Below are 14,023 nucleotides of genomic sequence, written 5' to 3'. Positions count from 1 at the left end.
TTCGCAGAATATCTATCCAGTCTTACAAAGGATCCGAAGGATAATTTTGTCTGTGGGTTATACCTATCAATGTTTCCCATAGTTGGTGGAAAACAGGTTTAAATATTTATTAGTTCATTTAGAAAAATATTAATTACTCATAGCATGAAAACAGAAATAGATTTTTTAAATTTTATTTACTTATTTTTTAATTTAAATTTTAGTTAGATAACATACAGTGCATAATTGGTTTCAGGACTAGAATTCAGTGATTGTTTACATACATATAACATCCAGTGCTCATCACAAGTGCCTCTCAATACTAATCACCAATTAGAACACTTTCCACCCACCTCCCTCCATCAACCCTATTTGTTCTCTATGTTGTGGTTTGTTTCCCTCTCTACTCTCCCCACTCCTTCCCCTTTGTTTATCTGTTTTGTTTTTTAAATTCCACATATGAGTGAAATCATGTAGTGTTTGTCTTTCTCTGACTTGTTTCACTTAGCATAATGCATTCTACTTTCATCCATATCATTGCAAATAGCAAGATTTCATTCCTTCTGATGGCTGAGTAATATTCCGTTGTGCCTATATACCACGTTTTCTTTATCCATTCATCAGTTGATGGACATTTGGACTCTCTCCATAGTTTGGCTATTGTTGATGATGCAGCTATAAACAGTGGCGTGCATATACCCCTTTGAATCTGTATTTTAGTGTCTTTTTTGGTAAATAACTAATAGTGCAATTGCTGGGTCATAGGGTAGTTCTATTTTTAGTTTTTTGAGGAAACTCCATGCTGTTTTCCTGAAGGGTTGCACCAGTTTGCATTCCCACCAACAGTGAAAGAAGGTTTCCCCTTTCTCCACATCCTTGCCACACCTGTTGTCTTTGTGTTGTTAATTTTAGCCATTCTGACAGGTGTGAGATTGAGATTGCTATCTCATCGTGGTTTTGATTTGTATTTCCCTGATGATGAGTGATGTGGAGCATCTCTTCATGTGTCTGTTACCCATCTGGAAATCTTTGGAAAAGTGTCTCTTCATGTCTTCTGCCAATTTCTTAAATGGATTGTTTTTTGGGTATTGAGTTTGATAAATTCTTAGAGATTTGGATACTAACCCTTTATCAGATATGTCTTTTGCAAATATCTTCTCCCATTTCATCGATTGCCTTTTAGTTTTATTGGTTGTTTCCTTCACTATGCAGAAGCTTTTTATCTTGATGAAGTTCCAACAGTTCATTTTTGCATTTGTTTTCCTTGCCTTCAGCAACATGTTCAGCAAGAAGTTAGTGCAGCTGAGCTGGCTGTGTTCTCCTCTAGGATTTTGATGGTTTCCTTTCTCACATTTAGATCTTTCATCCATTTTGAATTTATTTTTGTGTATGATGTATGAAATTGGCCCAGTTTTCCCAACACCATTTGCTTAAGAGACTGTCTTTTTTCCGTTGGATATTCTTTCCTGCTTTGTCAAAGTTTAGTTGATTATATAGTTGCAGATCCATATCTGGGTTCTCCATTCTGTTCCATTGATCTATATATCTGTTTTTGTGCCAGTACCATACTGTCTTGTAATATAGCTTGGTAATATAGCTTGAAATGAGAATTGTGATGCCTCCACTTTTTTCTTTTTCAGGATTTTTTTTTTTTTTTTTTTTTTTTTTTTTGGCTATTCGTTCGTGGTCTTTTGTGGTTCCATACAAATTTTAGGATTGTTCTAGCTCTCTGAAAAATGCTAGTGGTATTTTGATAGGGATTGCATTAAATGTATAGATTGCTTTGGGTAGTATAGACATTTTAACAATGTTTGTTCTTCCAACCCATGAGCATGGAATGCTTTTCAATTTCTTTGTGTTCTTTTCAATTTATTTCATACGTGTTACATAATTTTCAGAATACAGATATTTTACCACTTTGGTTAGGTTTATGTTTAGGTATCTTATTATTTTTGGTACAATTGCAAATAGGATCGATTCCCTGATTTCTTTTTCTACTCCTTCTTTATTAGTGTATAGAAATGCAACAGATTTCTCAAACTGATTTTATGTACTGCGACTTTGCTGTATTATTAGTTGTAGCAATTTTTTTGGTGGAGTCCTTCGGGTTTTCTACATAGAGTATCATGTCATCTGCAAACAGTGAAAGTTTGACTTCTTCCTTGCCAATTTGGATGCCTTTTATTTCTTTTTGTTGTCTGACTGCCAATGCTAGCACTTCCAGTACTATGTAAATAGTAATGGTGAGAGTGAATATTCATGTCCCCTGACCATAGGGGAAAGGCTATCAGTTTTTCCCCATACAGATCTTTGTATATGGCCTTTATGATGTTGTGAAGTATGTTCTATCTATCCCTACCTAGTCGAGGGTTTTTATCAAGAATGATTCTGTATTTTGCCAAATGTGTGGGGTTTTGTTGTTTTGTTGTTTTTGTTTTTGTTTTTTACATCTATTGACAGGGTCATATGGTTCTTATCCTTTCTTTTATCATGTTGGTTGATTTGCAAATAGTAAACCAGCCCTGCAGCCCAAGAATAAATCCCACTTGATACTGGTGAATAATTTTTTTAATGTACTGTTGAATTCAATTTGCTAGTGTCTTGTTGAGAATTTTTGCATCCAGGTTCATCAGCGGTATTGGCCTTTAATTCTCTTTTTCAGTGGGGTCTTTGTCTGGCTTTGGAATCAGGTAATGCTGGCTTTGTAGATGAGTTTGAAAGATTTCCTTCCATTTCTATTTTTTGGAACAGTTTGAGGAGAATAGGTATTAACCTTTCTTTAAATGTTTAGTAGAATTTCCCTGGGAAGCCATCTCGTCCAAGACTCTTGTTTGTTGGGAGATTTTTGATTACTGATTCAAATCTTTGCTGGTTGTGGATCTGTTCAAACTTTCTATTTCTTCCTGTTTCAGTTTTGGTAGTGCATGAGTTTCTAGGAATTTGTCCATTTCTTCCCAATTGCCAGTTTGTTGGCATATAATTTTTCATGGTATTCTCTTATAATTGTTTGTATTTCTGTGGTGTATCTCTCTTCTTTCATTCATGATTTTTATCTATTTGAATCCTCTTTCTTTTCTTTTTGATAAGTCTGGCCATGGAGTTATTAATTTTGTTTATTCTTTCACAGAACCAGTACTTAGTTTCATTGATCTGTTCTACTGTTTTTGTTGTTGTTATTATTGTTGTTGTTTCTATATATTTTGTTCTGCTCTAATCTGTATTATTTACCTTCTTTTGCTGGCTTTAGGCTTTATTTGCTGTTCCTTTCCATAGCTTCTTTAGGGGTAAGTTAGGTTGTGTGTTTGGGACCTTTCTTACTTCTTGAGATAGACCTAAATTGCAATATACTTCTCCCTTAGGATCACCTTTGCTGCATCCCAAAGTTTTTGGACTGTACTGTTTTCCTTTTCATTGGCTTCCATGTATTTTTTAATTTTTTCTTTAATCTCCTGGTTAACCCATTTGTTCTTTAGTAGCATGTTCTTTAACCTCCATGTACTTGAAGGCTTTCCAAATTTTTCTTGTGGTGACTTCGAGTTTCATAGTGTTGTGAACTGAAAATACACATGGTATGATCTTGATCTTTTTGTTCTTGTTTAGGGATGATTTGTGACCCAGTATGTGATCTCTTCTGGAGAATGTTTCATGTGTACTCGAGAAGAATGTGTATTCTGCTGCTTTAGGATGAAATGCTCTGAATATATCTGTTCAGTCTATCTGAATGAGTGTCATTCAAAGCCAAGGTTTCTTTGTTGATTTTCTGTTGGGATGATCTGTCCATTGTTGTAAGTGGGGTGTTAAAGTCCCCTACTCTTATTGTATTGTTATCAATGAGTTTCTTTATGTTTGTTACTAATTAATTTATATATGTGGATGTTTCAAGTTGGGGGCATAAATATTTACAATTGTTAGTTCTTCTTGATGGATAGACCCCTTAATTATGAAATAATGCCCCTTTTCATCTCTTGTTATAGTCTTTGTCTTAAAATCTAGTTTGTCTGATGTAAGTATGGCTACTCCAGCTTTTTTTGACATCCATTAGCATGACAGATGGTTCTCCATACCCTCACTTTCCATCTGCAGGTGCCTTTAAGTCTAAAATGACTCTCTTATAGGCAGCATATAGATGGATCTTGTTTTTTTCTTTTAATCCATTCTGATACCCTATGTCTTTTGATTGGAGCATTTAGTCCATTTACATTCAGAGTGATGACTGAAAGATATGAATTTAGTGCCATTGTGTTACTTATAGGGTTGCTATTTCTGGTGATTTTCTCTGGTCCTTTCTAGTCTTTGTTGCTTTTGGTCTGGTTTTTTTGTTTGTTTGTTTTTTGTTTTTATCTACTTAAAATTTCTTGCAGGGCTGGTTTAGTGGTCATGAACTCCTTTAGACTTTGTTTGTCTAGGAAACTCTTTATATCTCCTTCTAAACTGAAATACAGCCTTGCTGGATAAGGAATTCTTAGCTGCATATTTTTCCCTTTCAGTTGACTATATCCTGCCACTCCTTTCTAGCCTGCCAAGTTTCCACATGGACAGATCTCCTGCAAATCTGATCTGTCTTCCCTTGTATGTTAAGGACCTTTTTCCCCCCTTCCTGCTTTCATGAAGCTTTCCTTTTAGGTGTATTTAGTGAATTTGAATATCATATGCCTTGGCAATGGCTGACTTTTGTTTAAGTTAATGGGAGTTCTCTGCACTTCTTGAATTTTGATATGTGCCCTTCCCCGAATTAGGCAAGTTTTCAACTATAATTCACTCAAATAAACCTTCTGCCCCTTTGTCTCTCTCTTCATTTTCTGGGACTCCTATGATTCAAATGTTTTTACGGTTTAATAAGTCACTGAGTACCCCAAGTATGCCTTCGTGATCCATGGTTTTTGTTTCCGTCTTCTTTTCAGCTTCATTATTTTCCAGAATTTTATCTTCTATATCACTAATTGGCTCTTCTGCCTTGCCTATTCTTGCTGACATGGCATCTTTCAGGTTTGCATCTTGGGTATAGCATTTTTAACTTTGACCTGACTAAATTTTAGTTCTTTTATATCTGCAGGAAGGGATTCTCTGATATCAGAGAATGTTGGTTTTTTTTTTTTTTTTTTAAAGCACAGCTAGTATTCTTATAATTATTGTTTTAACTTCTGGTTCAGACATCTTACTTATATTTGTATCGATTTAATTGCTGGCCATGAGTTCTACTTCCCGTTCTTTCTTTTCGGGTGGATTTCTCCATCTTGTCATTTTGTCTGGAAAAGAAAAGCAGAAAGAAAAACAAATAACAGAAAACAAACAAACAAAACAAAAATAAAAAGCAAAAAACAACAAAAAATCTAGGTCCTTGGGTGTATTTTGGTCTGCTTGTTAAAAGAATCTAGAGCTAAAATATAAAACAAAATAGAACAAAAATAAGGAAACAGAAAACTAAAAGTAAATAAAATAAACATATAAGAATACATATAGATAATAAAAAATAAAAAAGGAATTGAAAAAATAAGAAAATAAATGAAAATAATAAAAAAATAAAGAATAAAAGTAAACCGGAAGCCGGATCCTATTTCCCCGAGAGTTGAAGCTTTGTAGCACTGTGATCAGTAGACTTGCTGTGAGTGAGTGGTTTGTGCTGGTCTTCTGAAGGAGGGGCCTGCTGCCGTGGACTCAGGCTGACTTGTTTCAGAGGAAATGTGCTTCCAGGGTGCAATCGGGCTGGTCTTGGTGTAAGTGGCTTCAGCCCCCACTAGGTGGTGCTGTTTTGCTCCCTGAAGCCTTTAGTGCTGCTGGGCGCGGATGAATAGGGCGTCGCCCCACTCTCCAGCCCTGGAGCTAAAAGATCGTGTCAACCACTCCTCAGGGAACCCTCAAAGAAGAGTAATCAATCACCCCTCTTGCCCCTGATTTCCATCAGAACCTTACTTTCCCCCTGCCGGTGTCCGAGCTTTTCTGTCTCAGGCATGACTGAGTTTCAAAACCCCAAATTTTGGGGACTTTACACCTGGGAGCAGCGCAGCACTTGGGCGCCCCGGCCTTTCTTGTTACCAAGAGATTCTCATACTGCGCTGCCACTCCTGGGACTCCTCCCGGTTCCCACCTGAGCACTTATAAGCCAAGCACACCCCCACAGGAGCGGACTAAAATTCCAATTTTGTGCTGCTTATAATACTTGAAGTATCTCCGTAAGCAGGCTCACTCCCTGCTGCCCTACCCTCAACTTTGTCTCCCCCAAATCAAATCTCCTGCCTTCTACCTTCCAGAAGGTGGTCGCTTTTCTATTTGTAGACTTAAAGTTTTTGTTTTCTCAGAACTCCAGTTGAGTTCTCGGGTGTTCAGAATGATTTGATTTGATAAGTACCTGGCTGTGTTCCAAGGAGGAGACAAGCTTAGGGTCCCCCTACTCCTCTGCCACCTGAACTCCCCCCCTCCCAAATAACTATTTCCCCAAATAAACAAGGCAGTGAGAAGTGTGGAGTTTGTTACCTTTTACATATTTGGAAGTCACTTTCTTGTCTGTCTCATTAGAGACCAGTAGATGTTCAGATTTGCTTCTACATCTATTGTGTTGTTTTGGTTGAAGTATATGAAAAAATTACATCCTTGACCAAACATAGGAGAATAGTATGTGTCATAACCTTTTCAGATAGTTTTGGAATTTCATCTTTGATACTATATTACAACTACACAAGTTGTACTTTCTCTACGGTTATTTGCAAACTGGATCCTGAAACAGCATCATTGATTGACTGGTCCTTCTCTGTTATATTAAATCCATAGGCCCATCTGCACATGGAATGGATCTTGTACTAATGCATGATTGTTTTTAAGTAACGTGTTGTGTGTTGTTTCGCTAAGTAATATAGGTGTTCCATCATTGATTAGAGTGGAATCGAATTATCAAAAAGTTACATTTATTACAGATCCCAACAAAATGCTTGTCAGTATGAGAAGCTATCAGGATTATTGGTGGACCACAAGTTTTCCAAAATGCTGATTTTCTCTCAAGAGCTTACATTTTATCAAGGCAACAAGTACTGCCTTGTCTTATGTGAGTTGATTTTCCTGAAGGGATAGGTTCATGTCCTTTTTCAAGAAAACTTCTGCCAAATATCTAGTCTAAATAATCCAAGGTTCTGTGTCATTCATTCCTTCAAGTAAAAAGAGCATTTTGAGAAAAAAAAAAAAACGAGCTGTTTTCCTTGAGGCTTAAGGTTGTAACAGAAGTGCTATATTTCCCATGTCATCATAGAAGACATGTTCAAAATGTTGGTTTGAGAATAATTTAGTAAAGATAATTAAAAAATTATTTTAAATGTTTATTCATTTTTGAGAGACAGAGAGAGACAGAGTGTGAGCAAGGGAGGGGCAGAGAGAGAGGGAGACACAGAATCCGAAGCAGTTTCCAGGCTCTAAGTTGTCAGCACAGAGCCCGTTTCGGGGCCCAAACCCACAAACCATGAGATCATGACCTGAACCGATTGAGACATCCAGGTGCCCCACTGTCTGTGAGGTTCATAACAATTTCCCCAGCAATGTAATCCCCAGTGACTTCAAATTTGCCAGTGTGACCCTGCTTCATCATCACAGTTAGAAACAGGACGATGACTTTGGAGCATAGCCTAATAAGACCTGGTGTTTGCCTCTCTTCCCGGCATTGTTTATGGTCTGGGGAGCGTCTGCCAGGACATGTGCGCCATTATGGTGGCACAGAAAGAGGAGGGAGGTGTTTGGTTTGGTTTCGCTTGGTTTTTTGTTTTGTTTTGTTTTGTTTTTTGGAAGTAGTGGTGAGGAATAACAACTATTGCAGTTTGGACCCATAACCTCCATTCTTGCTGTTTCACCTCAGTACAAATATCAGCATAGTGAAAAAGCAAATACTGTCTAAGTGCTATTATGAAAATAGTTTAAACCTCTGTGACAGGGCCCCAGTGATGTACGGTGTTCCACAGACCTCACTTTGAGAATTGCTGCTCTGAATAAGCCTGGGAGGGCCTCCCAGCTGATCCCTGCCCTGGCCTTTTCTTAGCAGAATCCCTTTCCCTGAGCTGGACTTGGCTCTGATAACTTAGCTCTGAGTTTAGCCCCTGAGGGCACCCGGGACAGAACTCACCTCCTGGAAGTTTGCTGCCAGAGTGTCCTCAGTCTGGGAAGGAGGTGGAGGGGTCGGTATTTCCTTTTGTAATTGGGAACAGTTTGTGCCTGAAGGCACCAGACCCATGCATGACTGACTTTGATTTTGTGATATACCACCTTACTATGTATTCGCATCCCAGAGATCTCATGTAGTCTGTAAGAGAAATAATATTGGTCTTCACATTTTACATGTACCTAATGCATCTGACTTGAGGCCCATAAAGCATGCAATGCAGTACCGTCCAATACAACATTCTGTAATGAAGGAATTGTTCTATATCTGCCCTGTCCAGCAAGGTGGCCACAAGCTGCATGTGGCTCTTGAGATACAGGTGGCACTTGAAATGGGGCTAATGTGGGGGCGCCTGGGTGGCGCAGTCGGTTGAGCGTCCGACTTCAGCCAGGTCACGATCTCGCGGTGCGTGAGTTCGAGCCCCGCGTCAGGCTCTGGGCTGATGGCTCAGAGCCTGGAGCCTGTTTCCGATTCTGTGTCTCCCTCTCTCTCTGCCCCTCCCCCGTTCATGCTCTGTCTCTCTCTGTCCCAGAAATGAATAAACGTTGAAAAAAAAAAAAATTTTAAGAAATGGGGCTAATGTGCTGAGGGGTTGCATTTTTAATTATTTCAAAGGAATTTGAATTTAAGTAGCCATATGTGGTTAGTAGCTACTAGTTTTAAAATTTTATTTATTTTGAAGGGGGGAGGGGCAGAGAGAGAAGGAGAAAGAGAATCCCAAGCATGCTCTGTGCTGTCATTGCAGAGTCCCACGTAGGGCTTGATCCCTGTGGGACTGTGGGATAAAGACCTGTGCTGAAATCAAGAGTCAGGCACTTAACCAACTGAGCCACCCCTGTGTCCTGAGTAGTCTCCATTTGGACAGTACATATCTAGAATATTCTTAGTTTTTGGAATCCTCCTCAAAAAAGATTCTATGTGATTCACAGGTATGTGTGTATTAAATTTATCTTCGTATAGAAGTCATGGATTTATCTATGTGTGTTTGAGACATACCCTTACAATACAGCATGAGAGTTTAATTAATAATGCATTATAACTGCTAAAGTGTATAGAGATTAACAAAACATGATATATCAAATCAAGGTGATAACTGTTCAAAAATGCCCATCACTGGAGGTAATTTTAGTTTCTATTACCTTTGGTGCCTTGGTGTTGTTTGTGTTAACCCGGTAAACATAAGCAGGCACATAAGTCTTCACTGAGCCCAAGAGAGAAGATTCGTTGAACACAACATATATGAGCTACCTTGTAGGCCCTACACATACTTGTAAAAATCCTAAAGCAGAAGATGTACATCTTAGATTCCACCACCTTAGAATCTTTTACCTGTTGCTCCTTTGCCCAAATTCAGACATTTCTCTGTGTTTTCCTTCACCCTTGAAACCCTCTGCTCTTCATTTCTACCAAGGTGAAAATATACCTGAAACATTTATAATTGCGGGATGAAGAATTCTGTAAGTGTGGCCCAATGATTTGAAAATCATGATATGAAAATGATAAAGCCAAACAAAATTTCTGCATGTCAAGCACTCACAAAGATTCAAACACATGTCGTGATCAAATTAAAAGACACAGAAACAATTTTGACAGACAAAAGGGTAACATGCTTCAATGTTCTCCAGCCAAAGACCACCATGAGCAGCTGTGGGCATTCAAGTTGGATCTATTACTTGTTGCACTGAGAAAGAACGCATTCCTTTGGGGCCATGAGACATCTTAATATGGTGTTGGAACCTATAAGGATATGAACTTTGGATGGGTGTTTTGGGGAGGGTTTGTGGAAGCTGGGGCACACTCCTGACTGCATGTTGTGAGGACGTGTGGGCAATTCTATGCTTGACCATCTGAGTGAATTTCATTTCTAAGCAGGACAGACCAGAATGATGATAAAGCAGTAAGGGTAAAGAAGCAGTGATTGCTCACATTAACCAGCACAGGGAGATGTTGGGTATTTTGTGGGTTGTACAGTGCCTGTTTTTGTCTGTAATTAGACAAAGTAATGTCATGGTTTCAGAGTGTCCTTGTCTGATGTTGATGTTCTTGAGATGACTGGCTCGTGTCCCACAGGAGAGTAATATGGTCCAGTGGTGGCATCGGTCAGCTTCTGACCACACTGCAGCCCAGCTGCAGTGTCAGACCAGTTCCCAATGTGGGGGCTGCTGTTTTTTCTGTGTTACATTCCATATTTTAAAATAGCTACAACTCATTCAAAAAATAGTTAAGGAATTGGTGTTTCCATTATCTTTGAGTAAATACCCAAGAGTGGAATTATTGGATTACATGATGAATCACTATGTTGTAAACCTGAAAGGAATGGAACAGTGTGTCAAATGCACTCAAATAATAAAAAAAGATAAAGAAAAAAAGTTAAATGTTAGAAAACAATTTGGAAAGGAAGGAATTAATATGTCAAGCAAATATATTGGTGATAAAAATGAGGATGTGGAACAAGAAATGGGAATAAAACTTGGAATCTTCAACGTGGCAAAGATGAAAGTAGGTGATGAGAGTGTACAACACAGGGTTGGGAAAATACAACGGCATAAAGGGTGATGGGAGTGAACACTGGTATAACATTTTTAAAGGGTTGTTCTGAAAAATGTCTCCACAATTTAAACGTGCTTATATTGTGACACAGACATTTTCTTTTAGGAGTTTATCCTAAGGTTATAATCATACATGTTCTCAAAAGTATATTTTCAAGGATGTTCTTAAATTTTTGGCTTATAAAAACAAAGAACAGAACTTATCTTAAGTGCTATAACCAATATTATGATGGTAAGTATAGATGTGGAACACTTAATATATCTCAGGCATTATCACCATGTGACTTACACAGAGGGTCAAAGATAATCATCAAAGCAAACCCATGAGGAGCCCCATAGGGAATCCCTTTGTACAAAACAGAAAGGGAGACTCAGAGGGGATAAGGAGACAGTGGAGCCAAGGTTCAACCCAGAAAGTTTGCTCTTAGAAGCCTTGTTGACTTGTCTTTCCTTGGTTCTCTGTCCATCATGAGGTAAGTATGATGTATAATCCATGCAAGTGAACTATTGCAATGTTCTAGAATGTTCTGCAATGGGAGGTTGCTAGGCTCAGAGCCTAGGAGGACATTAAGAAGCAATGTGACTTACTTGCTCAAATCAAATTAAAGCCCATCATCCCGTGTACATCTCGAGGCCTCCAGTGGCTCAGGATCAGCTGACTCCAGATGTAAGATGAAGATCAAGCATGAGCCCCTGGTGACACAACACTGGCACTGTCCTGTGGGAGGTGGGCATTAGCAGAAATGACAGAGACAAACATAAGTCACTGCTGAGATAAGTGCTGCATGGAGAAACATCAGGATATCCCAAGAACAGATGACAGGAGACCTAACAGCTCCCCTACCGCTAGAATAAATCATATCTACAGAGTGTAAGAGGCATATGGAACAGAATGTGAACCACACACAGTGGTGAACCATCACAGAAAAAGAAGGGAGCTCTTTGGAGTTAAAACTATAACCATAGATATGAATAATTTCATTGATAAAGTGGATAATTACAGTTGTACTTTCCCGAAGTAGTACAGTCAGGAGGTGATGGCAACAGGAGACAAGAACTGTTTGGTTCTCAATCAAGTGATTCCAACAAGTTAATAACAATAGTTTAAAAAATAATGGAGAGTATGAAATGATGAAAAAAATTTCAAGATTTTTCTGAGTGGGCACCTGGGTTGCTCAGTTGGTTAAGCCTCTGACTTCAGCTCAGGTCATGATCCTACAGTTAGTGAGTCTGAGTCCCACATCAGGTGAACTCGTGCCCTGCTTCTGGTGAGCCCAGCTTCTCCCTCCCTCTGCCTCCCTTTCTCTCTCTCTCTCTCTCTCTCTTTCTGCCCGTCATGGGATTCTCTCTTTTTCTCCCTCTCTCTCTACACCCTTGCTCACTTGTGCCCTCTCTCTAATTAAAAAACAAAAAAAATATTTCTTGGAGTTTACAGGGAAAAATACATATTTTATTAAAAGACCTGACCAAGTTCTTGATTGGAGTAGATGACAAGAGGCCCACACCAGGAGACTTCACAAGGAGATGTCTGAAAGAAGGTGGAGGAACAGACACCTTGAAAACTCTAAGACACAGCAACACAGTCCTGGTGGCTGGAAGACATGCATGGTTCTCAAATCCCAAGGACAACTGTGTCCAGTACAGAGTTTCCATCCCATCACCATAAGAATCAGGGCGAGGGTAGCCTAAAGGCACATCAGATGTTTAGAGTGCCAGTGTCTACTTTCCACATTCCCTTCCACGGATACCACTAGGCAAAGGGGGGAAAATGATGGAGAAAAACCAAAGATGGGAGCACGTGGGTCCAGGCAACAGGGAGCCAGAAGGAGAGAGGCAGAGGGCACCCAGGCTGAACTGAAGGGGATCTGGGTGTTGGCCCTGCCCCAGGTATGCAGGCATCCTGTCCACATGGGGCAGGACTGAAGGCTGTGGGACAGGAGTCTGCATAGACATGAGGTGGAATAGTGGATGGGCTCGAATATTCATGAAGATTTACCCAGGGGGAGCTTGGAAAGGATTTAAATGAGAACAACACAAACTAAGCAAATGATGGATAAGATATTTACTTAGTCCCGGAAAATAAAAAGTTGATTCAGAAAAGGTAAAGCACTCATAATCTACTAAATCCTCATTTGTGACAAGCATTTCATGGTCATAATAAAGCAAACACTGCACATTGAGCTAATCAAGTTATCAGATAATTATAAGGAGGAGATGGGAGAGTGTGAAAGAGGAGCCAATTTGGTAAAGATAATGCATAAACCAGAACCACAGAAGGTATATGATAAGCAGGCTATTTAGAGAGAGGTTCATCACCTCAAGGTGCAGAGCAGGGAGGGGTGCAGGAGCCTGAGGAGGGAGGAGGAAGTGAGAAGCAGCCCTCTCAGGAGGGGGGACAGTGAGCTGACTGGGGAAATGGCATCTGGAGAGAGCAGGGCTGGGGCCGCTGAGCTCTGTGCTCATCACCTCAGAGAAGAGAGTTCCAGCAGCAGGAGCACCTATACTAGACTAGAAAGAGATGCAACAAAATAGCTCAGGTGTGAGAATTACCATCCTTTTTACTTTGTCATCATTTGCTTTTCTCATTTTATAATTTTTCTCTAGTGAGTGTACATTATATCATATATATTGTACATTATATATATACATCTTAATTGGATATAAACATTTTATTTAAGTTTTAAAAGGGAAGACAGACGTTAGAAAAGTCAGCAGCTCAGGCCACAGAGCTGGAAGGTTGGACCTGCCTGTCTGAGCTGTGGGCAGTGGACTCACAGAGTCTTTGCTCCATTCATGTTCTCTTCGGATGCCAAACAAGGTCTTTCTCTCCATTTCGGGGTAGGCTCATTGTTTCATTTATTACTATCTTGTCAGTTTTAATCCTTTCAAGACAACTATTTTTCTATGTTACATGGCATTTTAAGCTATTTTAGTGGGAGAATTTGTCCATACAATCTAGTCCTCCAGCTTCAGAAATGGAAATTCAAAAACAAAAGAGTTCAATGAAAAAGATGATTGATCCTAAAGTAAACCAGAGTTTACTTTATGGTTTGAGTTTAATTCATGGTCTGAAGCTGCTCTGTCAAGTGTTAGGAATATTAAAGTAGTTTATTTTTCTGAAAACATTATTCATGCACATACAAGAAAATTCAATAGATATTCAAAAATATGAGAAAATAAAGAAGTTACATGGTAACCCCTCAGCTCCCAGTCACCCAAGTTCTCTACCCCAAATGAGCAACATTGACCCAGTGATGACGGGTCAAAGTCGCAATTTAGGGTGCATGGGGCGGTGCACAGAGCAATAAGACTGCCTATATGATGGTGGGTCAATGCTCCCATTCAGGTCTCAGGGGGAGGG

This window comes from Puma concolor, chromosome B2 (genome assembly GCF_028749965.1).
Source record: "Puma concolor isolate L17-30 chromosome B2, mPumCon1.1.hap2, whole genome shotgun sequence".
Taxonomy (NCBI): domain Eukaryota; kingdom Metazoa; phylum Chordata; class Mammalia; order Carnivora; family Felidae; genus Puma; species Puma concolor.
The sequence above is the reverse complement of the archived record's forward strand: the minus strand, read 5'-3'. Positions refer to the sequence as shown.